Source organism: Eleginops maclovinus, chromosome 16 (assembly GCF_036324505.1).
Source record: "Eleginops maclovinus isolate JMC-PN-2008 ecotype Puerto Natales chromosome 16, JC_Emac_rtc_rv5, whole genome shotgun sequence".
NCBI lineage: Eukaryota > Metazoa > Chordata > Actinopteri > Perciformes > Eleginopidae > Eleginops > Eleginops maclovinus.
In genome coordinates this window covers 3,165,831-3,178,058 of record NC_086364.1, presented here as the reverse complement: position 1 = coordinate 3,178,058, position 12,228 = coordinate 3,165,831, and positions in this window count along the sequence as shown.

Genomic DNA, 12,228 nt, shown 5'->3' with positions numbered 1-12,228 from the left:
TCACGAGGTCACGCAGCGCCTGAAGGTTAAGGGAGAAACTGGGTCACAGTTTTACTGAGGTCGGCTGCCGGCCACCAGAGTCCTACAACATTCCCTTTGCAGAAACAGTCCTTGCCTGAACTCTGGGATCCTGGGATCCACTGGAGTCCATGTATACAGGATTGAATTTGGATGTGGACCTTTTCATTATTTTTTTAAGGGAATTAGAAACAATCAGTCTCTTCCCTGAAAGAGTGAAATGCCATTTAATCAGAGTCATTGACTTTAGTTAAATGTATTATGTCAACAAATTCACCTAACTGTATTGGGTTAGTGAAAGCAATAATACTAGGTTCAAACTTAATATTTTTGCTTTCAACTAACCTAATGCAGTTGTGTGAAATTTTAAATTGTGTTTGTTGAAATTTGGCCATTCATCGTGTTTATTGGACATCATCTTCAGTATCTGTCATGGTCAACTTGTATATATTTTACTTCTTAGTTCTATTATATTTTCTCTTTGAGATGTTTATATTGTATTTATCGTTATTCTACTCTTCTAATATTTCTAATTATGTGCAATTTGTTTTAATGTGAGCCTATGACGAGAAAATGTCCCAATTTGGGATGAATAAAGTATATCTTATCCTATCTTGTAATAACAATAACACAAGTATAAATTATATATTGAAGATGTTTTTGTACATTTCTACTGTGGAGTCTTTAAACAGACCCACACTACAGTGCAATAAAAGCCAATAAACAGCCTGTAAAGAAACAGCCTGAGTTTTACGGCTGTTTACTTTAACCACGTTAGTGAAAGATAATAAATGTTTATTATACAGTCGGCACATGAGAGGAGCTGGAGAAAGAAAATGGATTTACGGTGAAATGATTTTGTTAGCTTTCCATGCAGGCACTGAAAACATTTCTCACACACACTTTATCTGCACACATGATGAGGGATGGAGCTGCTACCGTGTTCTCACACTTGTTGTAAAAGTCTTTATTTTAGGTTTACTCCATAAATTTGACTTCATTTAGGCACCAAAATTATAAAAAGGATCAGAACAAAGTTCACATTAGATGGACTTGAAACACCATTTATTTCCTCTTGTGAGGAAATAATGTCACCCACAGAAAATGTAATTTATAGAACGTTATTTTAGATACATAACAACATATGAAAGATGGTAAGTGTAGGATTTGGGATAGACCTCAGTATTAAAAAAAATCGGCCTATGGTTTTGTATTAAAAGATTTAAACATCCTTCAATTCTTGTCAGTGTGTTTTTCTACCTTTTCTTTCAATGTTTATTTGCTGATGATGTCTCTTTTGTCATAAGCACATTGAGCCATATTAGATACTTCCTTGTGTAACCGATGCATTCATTTATCATATTAATATTTCACCTATAATCCATTTCTATTCATATTTTCTTTGTAAATACTTGTTACTGTATATTTATGTTGGGGAGCTATTATTTTGTGACTTTAGACATCGTTAGTTCTGGTAGATTCACCCTACTTTTCTCAGTCGGCTTCGGGCTCTGCTGAGGAGAGGTAAGTTATACAAGTAAGAGTGTAAACATTGAGTTAAACCTGTAAAAAAAAACAGTTAACAGAGGCTCAAATTGTGTTTTGCTCAAGTCACAAATACTGTTCGTTGTTAACGGAAGGTGTGTTGCCCTGTGTAGATGTATTTTATTACCATTTACAGCAACTTCACTTGACAGGGTTTCAACATACATACCTTAAAGGGGTTAAAATAGACCGGGAACTACATGAAAAACCATGTGCATGCTCTGTTAGCATAGCTTGAGTTCAGTAAGCTAGCAAATTTGACTGAAGTGCTGTAAATGATAATAAAATACATCTACACAGGGCAACACACCTTCCGTTAACAACGAACAGTATTTGTGACTTGAGCAAAATACAATTTGAGCCTCTGTTAACTGTTTTTTTACAGGTTTAACTCAATGTTTACTCGTATAAACTTACCCCTCCTCAGCGGAACCTGAAGCCGACCGACTGAGGAAAGTGGCGCGAATTTACCGGAACTAACGATGTCTAGAGTCACAAAATAAAAGCATACTTGTCAAAATAAAGGCTCCCCAAAATAAATATACAGTAACAAAGAAAATATCAATAGAAATGGATTATTGGTGAAATATAAATATGATAAATGAATACATCGGTTACACTTGCTAAATTTATTTGATCAATTAACAGTCTTTTTATATGTATTGTGCTTATTATTAAACATTTCCAAAAGTAAACCTGTTAAAATATACTGAATTAAGTAGAAATAGAAAAATCATTATGTAATGTATACATGTATTTACTATGTGACCTATCATAGCAAACATGGCTGTCTCTTTTTAACCAAATACTTTATAGTGAATTATCTTCGCAAAGACTATAAAGCCTGGAATAAGTGTGAGTAAATACAACCAACCCCCCCCCCCCCCCCCCCCCACCCCCGCTGTACTTTAAACACACACTCCTCTCTCTACAGTGTGTTTCCTCCTCCTCCTGCTGATGGAAGGCAGTGATCAGAATGTGTGTGTGATGACTGTCAGCAGCATGAAAGTGTGTGTGATTGACTATGTGTAAGTGTGTGTGCTTATCTGTGCCACTTCCTTTTTGCTGCACAGTGACGTCGGATTGAATATGTGTGTGTGTGTGTGTGTGTGTGTGTGTGTGTGTGTGTGTGTGTGTGTGTGTGTGTGTGTGTGTGTGTGTGTGTGTGTGTGTGTGTCTGATATACGTATGTACTTTATTCAATGTATGCATAACACACAAGCTGTATATTTCCATTTTATTTTCTAAACATTTTCTGTTATTTTTAATTTTTTTAAGTCGTTTTTTACTTATTTTACAGTTGCTTCATCTATAGAAATGAAATAATCTTGTTGTTTTTACTATGCACCATTATACACTAAATGCAAATGTCTTATTTATCTTAATTTATGCAGCCTGTGATTGGTTTGCGCTCACATACTGCACACACACACACACACACACACACACACACACACACACACACACACACACACACACACACACACACACACACACACACACACACACACACACACACACACGCACATATTGAGCTCATGCATTTGTGTTATTCATTGCTTTTAACAAGAACATCCGGGAACTTTTTGGTCCAATAATTTCCAAAGCCTTGGCCCGATCTAAATTAAAATCTATAAATTCAATAAACAGGCTTGGCTGTACACACACACACACACACACACACACACACACACACACACACACACACACACACACACACACACACACACACACACACACACACACACACACACACACACACACACACACACATACACACACACACACACACACACACACACACACACACACACACACCAAATACACATCAAACACACACACAGGCTGTCAGTTAGCTGAAACCTGGAAGCTCTTCCACACACCTAGCATAAATAATGTCTTCTCCTCAACGTTGGGTTTTATTTCATGAAATTGGGTGTGTGAAAAAGGCCCTCTCACTTGGACTGTTCCGTTTCCCCCCTTTTAGTTTGGATTAGTCCATGTAATGGTTTGGCCCAATATCTAACGTCTCCGTAGTTGGTGACGAGAGCTGTGAGTTCCTGCTGCTGTATTTCCAGTTTACCTGTGTTAGTGTGCGTCCATTAAGATGTAAGTACTGTTAAGTTGATATGTGTTTTGTATTGACTGTGTTATAAGAATGTATGATGTATGTAGGAGAAGTTGAGAGTTTGCAGCTGCAAGAGCTAACTAGCCATGCGCTCATTTCTGCAAGTCATGCTAACCTCATTCTGCCAAATGGGCACTATTTAAATATCCCTGAGTTGTGATTTGACATGAAGAATCTTAATATTTACCCTGTTGGTTATGTGTGATATTAAGTTAAGAAATCTAGCTGTAATAATGAATAGTTCCATGAACATGTGCCTGCTACATTTTCTCATAGAAGCTACTGTGGCTACAGCCATTGCCTTATGTTGGAGTGCCATCTAGTGGCCAAGTTTGTATTGCAGAAGATTGCAAGTTGAGTTGATCTGTTAGCCATGCAATGTTAGTAATACTTATTATTGTATCCTTATTTCAGAAACCACACACACACACGCACACACAAGCAAATGCATGTAAAGAAAGTTTAATAAAGAAAGAAAGAAGATAACAACGTGATTTACTGTCACTCAATGGTGGATTGGCATCTGGAACATTAGTTTATAATAGACGACGGACAAAGTCATCCAGTCTATTTTTCATGGTCCTTCGAGCCGGATCTGATTCATCATTGATAAAGATGTATGCGATGTCAGAAGACCCGAACAGTGCGCGTGTCAGGAGGAAGACTACCCTCCCCGCGTACCTGGAAAGCTACGATCTCACAGCCCTCAGGAGAACATCCAGACCTCCACTTCATTCACTATACGGCCACAGGCATGAGGATGAAGAAGCAGAGGAGCATGAAGGAGCAGTGGGTGGTAGGCGTTCACCATCGCCCATCAGTCAGTGCAGCCTTCAAGACCTTCATACAAGGGATGAATGGAATCCCAAGGATGATGAGTCCACTGAGAAGGTTAAGAAGCCTAGCAAGGAAGGAAAGAGAGCCTTATTCAGTGAGTTAGAGCTGATACAGATGGAGAACGAAAATCTTCGCAAAGAAAATAAGAACAACGAGTTCAAGATGGAACAGTTGAGTCGCAAGAGTGCCTTTGAAACAGAGCAGCTACAGCGTCAAGTTTCACATCTGAGTAGTCTGATTCAGACATTACACACAGGCGATTCCCCTGCAAAAGACAGATCAGCCCCTACTCTCCAATCAGAGGTAAAGGAACAGACCAGAAGAGGAGCATCACCATCACCCCCCAGGATGGAGTCAAGCAGGGAATCACGCCTGAGAGAACCATCACCAGCACTGTCTAGGATGTCAGAGGCATGGAAGGAATCACATCAGAGGGAACGCTTTCCAGCTCGGCATAGGATGTCAAGGGCAAGTAGACAATCAGATACAAGAGAAACATCTGAAAGCGAAGATGAAGAGGCATACTGGAGGCGGCCTGCTAGAACTCCACAATCCCGTGGTTATAGCCAGAGGCCCTATAGGCACAGCCAGACACCAAAGTCTCGTCACTCTCCGTCTCGATCGCCAAGCCCTATCGGTGGACGGGAGCAGACTTACCGTGGGCCGAAGCCTACTATTCCAGATATGACACAGCCCAGTCCAAGAGAATTCAGTCGTCTTCGAATAGCTCTTGAAAATCTTCTGCCCAGGCACTCATCAGAAAGGTTCAGATACCAGATCTTAGTTGATCATCTGAAGAACGAAGAGGCACTCCTGATTGCTGATTCATATAGTAATTCAAGACATCCATATACAGACACAATGGGTGCACTCGACCTCCAATATGGGCAGCCCCACCAACTTGCCTTGCAGAGGATAGCAGAAGTTATGGATGGGCCCAATATAGCGAGCGCCGACATCAAAGCCTTCAGGATGTTTGCTCTCCGGGTGCGTTCTCTGGTGGGCATGCTGGAGCAGCTAGGAAGAAAAGGCAAAGTAGAGTTGGAGTGTGGCTCACATGTCTCCCGGCTGCTATCCAAACTCCCACATGATCTCCGCTCTCATTTCCGGCGACATACCCATCCACATGTGGTACCCATACCCACTCTCCTTGATCTGGCTGACTGGTTAGAGTTCGAACTCCAGGTACAAGAGGACAACTCTAGATTCAGTATCAAGAGCACGATAGAGAAGGAAAATAAGAGCAAAGATCAACAGAGGACCTTCAAGTCAAGAAAGGAGTCCTCCACCGTCCTCCTAAGCACAGGTGTGTCGCCTACACAGGTGAAGACAACACCGCCTTCTTCTGACACCAGTAAGAAATATTGCCCATACTGTGACAATGATAAGCATTCCTTTAACAACTGTGCAAATTTCAAGCTGCTTAGCACCACTCAGAAGCAGACCTGGATAAAGAGCAATAACGGCTGTTGGCGTTGCGGCAGGGCACATCGTGCATCTGAATGTGACCTGAAGATGCGATGCAAGACATGCAACAACCGACACCTCCTTGTTCTGCATGACCTCAATGAGCGGTCTAAAGAGAAATCAGGGAAGGAGGGCAAAGACTGGATCCAATCCAAGTCAGAGACACATAAGAGCAACACAGAGGAGGTTTTGTATATAGACAGGCCACTGGAAGGACGGAAAGTGCTACTTAAACTGATCAAAGTTGTGCTGCGGAACGGAAACAGGGCCATCGAGGCCTATGCCATCTTAGATGATGGTTCCGAACGCACCATCCTCCTCCATGCAGCTGCCCATCAGCTGGGTCTCGAAGGCCAACCTGAGGAGCTCCACCTGAGAACTGTCCGGCAAGAGCTACAGACTGTTCATGGTGCTGTTGTGTCCTTCACTATATCTACAGCAGCAGAGCCTCAGCAAACATTCCGGATCACCAGAGCCTTCACTGCTAAGCGTCTGGGTCTAGCCGAACATACTTACCCCGTGCAGAGCCTTCAGAAGAGATATCGGCACCTACAAGATCTGCCTCTAAAGCCCTTTCAAGGTGTGCGTCCACTGCTGCTGATAGGCTCCGACCACCCGCACCTAATCACCCCGGTTGAACCTGTGCGTCTGGGGCCACCAGGAAGTCCAGCAGCTGTGAGGACTCGACTGGGATGGACGCTCCAGGGTCCAGCCCATGGAATGAAGCACTACCTCAATGAGCAGCAGTGTTTGTTCACTGCCACCACATCCACTCCACCAGACATCTACAGCCATGTAGAGAGGTTGTGGCAGATGGACACACTGCCCTGGCATAACGAGAAGCTCAGCACGCGCTCTCGTCAGGATACAGAAGCCATCGCCATCCTTGAGAGCCAAACCACAAGGGTGGAAATAGCCGGAGTATGCCGCTATGCTACTCCTCTTCTTCGGATGAAGGACATGCCTCCACTTCGAGCCCCGAAGGAAGCCGTTCTTCCCCAGCTACGGAGCACAGAGAGAAGACTGGCCCGAGAGCCAGAGAAAGCAGCAGCATACATTGCTGAAGTCAAAAGGTTGGTGGAAGCTGGTTACGTCCGTAAGCTACCACCGGAGGAGGAAGACAACCACACCCGCTGGTACATTCCACACCATATGGTGTTCCATAATGGCAAGAATCGGGTGGTCTTCAACTGTTCATTTGAGTATGGAGGTAAGAATCTCAACAAACTCTTGCTTCCTGGTCCAACACTGGGACCCTCTTTACTCGCAGTGCTGCTACGGTTCAGAGAACACGCTGTGGGTATCAGCAGTGATATTCGTGGCATGTTTCACCAGGTCAGACTTCAACCACAGGACCAACCCCTACTCCGTTTCCTGTGGAGGGACTTGAAGCGTGAAGAGCCACCAGACATCTATGAGTGGAGAGTGCTTCCCTTCGGCACAACGTGTTCACCCTGCTGTGCGGTATTTGCCCTCCAAAAACACATCGTGGACCACAGCAGGGAGGGAGATGCCATCAGGGACGCTGTGCTGCAGTCCTTCTACGTGGACAATTGTCTGAGGAGCATACCTGCTGAGGTGGATGGCAAGGCCTTGGTGGATCAGCTACAAGCTACTTTGATTAGTGGAGGCTTTGAACTGAGACAGTGGGCAAGTAATAAAACCTCTGTTATTGCTCATCTCCCACGAGAGATCAGGTCAGACAGTGCAGAAATGTGGATAGCCCAAGGCCAGCTGGATGCCCATGAGTCTGCCCTGGGACTGCACTGGCATTGCCCTTCAGATACACTGTCATACAAGTCTCGCCCCTTGGAGCACTCTACTATCACCATGCGCACCATTTATCAGGTGCTTGCGAGCCAGTATGACCCTTTGGGTTTTATCGTGCCATATACCACCAGGGCTAAGATGATAGTTCAGCGGCTGTGGGACAAAAGACGGGACTGGGACGATCCATCGTTGCCTGATGATCTGTTACGCACCTGGCAGGAGTGGGAGAGCGAGCTTCCAGTCCTACAGACCATCAAGTTGGCAAGATGCTACACCAGCCCTGGTATGGATTCCTCAGCCATTCAGAGGGAGATACACGTCTTCTGCGACGCTTCCGAAAGGGCCTATGGCTCTGTTGCTTACCTGAGGAGCGAGGCGTCCGGGGGTGATGTTGAAATAGCCTTCCTCAGTGCCAGATCGCGTGTAGCCCCAAAGGAACAACAGTCCATCCCTCGTCTGGAGCTCTGTGCAGCGCTGTCCGGAGCGCAGCTGTCTAAGGTGCTGAAAGAAGAGCTGACACTCCCTATACATCGAGTGACCCTGTGGACGGATTCTACCACCGTCCTCGCTTGGCTGCAGTCAGACTCCTGTAGGTATAAGGTGTTTGTGGGAACACGCATTGCCGAAATTCAAGATCTGACCGACAGAGAGGCGTGGCGGTATGTAGACACAGCAAGCAATTCGGCTGATGACATCACCCGAGGGAAACTCCTTTCAGAACTCACCGCAGACAGCCGCTGGCTTCGAGGACCTGCCTTCTTATGGGAGAAACCAGACCAGTGGCCTCAAGCGCCCATGCAGCCAGCAATCATTGCAGACAGCGAGGAACAAAGGAAAACCATTTTCTGTGGTCTCACCTCTACGGCAGTCATTCCTCCAGTCCCTGATGCTGATCAGTACCAGACTTTTCATGATCTAGTCAAAGCCACTGCTTTGTCTTTACATGGGCAGGACAGCGCACAGCTTACAGCTGACAGTTACAGAGAGGCTAAGAATATTCTTCTTCAGCAAGTCCAACAAGACTGCTTTGAGGCAGACCGTCAGCAGCTCGTGGCGGGTAAGCCTCTGTCCAGTACCAGTCGCCTCCTCTCTCTCGCACCTGAATTTGATAGCACCTCACAGCTAATACGGGTCGGCGGACGCCTGCGTCAAGCTACTACACTGGAGGCTGGGGCAATACACCCAATTGTGCTGGATCCTAAGCACAGAATCACCCAGCTCCTCATCCAGGAGTACGATGACCAGCTTCATCACCCAGGCAGTGAGCGTGTGTTCGCAGAAATGAGGAGGAAATATTGGATTCTAAGAGGAAGAGAAGCCATTCGTCGGCATCAACACCGCTGTGTTCAATGCAGGAAGTGGCGCGGCCAGCCCGCCATCCCAAGAATGGCGGATCTACCTCCAGCTCGACTCCGCTTACATCAGCCTGCCTTTTACTCCACTGGAGTCGATTGCTTTGGCCCGTACAGCGTTAAGATTGGTAGGAGAACTGAGAAGAGATGGGGTATTATATTCAAGTGCATGACAACCCGAGCTGTACATTTGGATATTCTCTCTAGCATGGATTGTGATGCCTTCTTAATGGCTTTGAGGCGGTTCGTGGCACGTCGAGGCAAGCCCTTCGAACTACTCTCAGACCGCGGAACCAATTTTAAAGCAGGTGAACGTGAACTTAGAGAGACCTTCAACTCACTCAGCTCAGACCTACAAGCCCAGCTTGCCACTCAGCAAATTCAGTTCACCTTTAATCCCCCAAGTGCTCCTCACTTTGGGGGTTGTTAGGAGAGGGAGATAAGGTCACTGAAGCAAGCCCTACAGGTGACTGTCGGCTCTCAATCCCTCTCTGAAGAGGTCTTGCGCACGCTGTTAATAGAAGTAGAGGGGATCTTGAATGCCAAGCCCCTGGGCTACACTTCATCTGACGTGGCTGACCCTGACCCAGTTACACCCAACACTTTGCTGATGGGGCGGCCTGACGCGTCCCTTCCTCAGGTGGTGTACCCTGAGTCAGAACTCCTCAGCCGACGGAGATGGCGTCATAGCCAGTTGCTTGCAGATCACTTCTGGAAGCACTTCATCAGGAGCTACCTGCCAGGTCTACAGGCTCGTCAGAAATGGCACTCAGACCCACCAAGCCTGAGTGTTGGGGACACCGTGATGGTGGTTGACCCTCAGCTACCTAGAGCGTTGTGGCCAGTGGGGAAGATCACCCGGACCATGCCTGGACTTGATGGTCGGATCAGAGTCATCGAGGTGAAGGTGGGAGATCGCTCCTACACACGTCCAGTGGCAAGAATCATCAGCCTACCCAGCATACCGGATTAGATCGTGTAGACTAAGTAGGTTAGATAGGCCCTTTAACAGGTACAGATTTCCTACAGAAATCTGGGGGCGGCTGTGAAAAAGGCCCTCTCACTTGGACTGTTCCGTTTCCCCCCTTTTAGTTTGGATTAGTCCATGTAATGGTTTGGCCCAATATCTAACGTCTCCGTAGTTGGTGACAAGAGCTGTGAGTTCCTGCTGCTGTATTTCCAGTTTACCTGTGTTAGTGTGCGTCCATTAAGATGTAAGTACTGTTAAGTTGATATGTGTTTTGTATTGACTGTGTTATAAGAATGTATGATGTATGTAGGAGAAGTTGAGAGTTTGCAGCTGCAAGAGCTAACTAGCCATGCGCTCATTTCTGCAAGTCATGCTAACCTCATTCTGCCAAATGGGCACTATTTAAATATCCCTGAGTTGGGATTTGACATGAAGAATCTTAATATTTACCCTGTTGGTTATGTGTGATATTAAGTTAAGAAATCTAGCTGTAATAATGAATAGTTCCATGAACATGTGCCTGCTACATTTTCTCATAGAAGCTACTGTGGCTACAGCCATTGCCTTATGTTGGAGTGCCATCTAGTGGCCAAGTTTGTATTGCAGAAGATTGCAAGTTGAGTTGATCTGTTAGCCATGCAATGTTAGTAATACTTATTATTGTATCCTTATTTCAGAAACCACACACACACACACACACACACACAAGCAAATGCATGTAAAGAAAGTTTAATAAAGAAAGAAAGAAGATAACAACGTGATTTACTGTCACTCAATGGTGGATTGGCATCTGGAACATTAGTTTATAATAGACGACGGACAAAGTCATCCAGTCTATTTTTCAGGGTGGTATAATGTTAAAATACGATTCTCTTTTTGCAACTACATGAAGCTGATGAAGATGTTTGTTTTAATTTATTATGACATTTTCATATTATTTCACAATATGTGTTCCGTCTCCCTTCCTCTGTCTCAAACAACATTCCCCAAATAATTAATCTGACTTTATGATAAAATATAAATAATTTTATTTCCAGATGACATTTTTACTTCCTCCACTTTCTATCTCTCTGTGTGTCTGTTAATAATAAGAAGGTAATTCAAAACACACAGTTATACACACACTAAAAAAACTGAAAGGTTTTCTTTAATATGTAAACAGATTTCACATATCTGTATTAGGTTAGTTGAAAGCAATGATATTAAGTTGAACCTAATATTTTTTATTTAAATTTGATGTTGTTGTTTTTAACTAGTTACGTGAAATCTGTTGATATAATAAATTTAATTAAAGTCAACGTTTCATTTTTTTCAGAGCACACCCCCCCCCCCCCACACACACACACAGCCTTTTTTCTCTCAAACCCATTTGCTCATGTGTAATTTTAGAATTAGCTTGTAGGCTACTGTAAAATAGCACAGTGAGCTCTCAGTGGGTCAGCTACTGACAGACTAAAGCGTCATGACGTAAACACCGAGTGTAACCGGCCACTGGGAGCACCGTGACTGGGAGCACCGTGAGAGGAAGAGGGAGATTTGTCTTCACTTTCTAAGTATTTGGGATAACACTCAGCAACGCTCCCAGGTCCCCTCCTGAAACACAATACCACCTAATGAATATTCACCACGTCTTAAATTATGGTTTTATGGAGGTCACAGAGCCATAAAAGTTCTGCAAAGAGAGGGAGAGAGGGAGGGAGGGGATTGTTAAAAAAAAAGTGACACAGAAGAAGAAGATGAAGAAGCAGGCAGGCATAGTTCAGACACCGGCAGTGGCCGCTGCGCAACCAGGCCAACCGTTTAAAGAGCGTTATTATTGCAGGGTTTAACTACACTTCTCTATCTGTCACACACACACACACACACACACACACACACACACACACACACACACACACACACACACACACACACACAGCCTTTTTTCTCTCAAACCCATCTGCTCATTTGCTCTTGTATACACACGCGCAATGTCTTCGTCACCTAAACATATGTACCCTACCCAATATTTCTTTATTTACACGAATAAGAATTTCAGAAACGTTTCTTTACTTCAAAAAAGCCCAAGTTAATGTAAAATGCAAAACAATACACTGGCTGTAAATTCTCTGTTACAGTGCTACTTATTTTTTCTGTCTTGG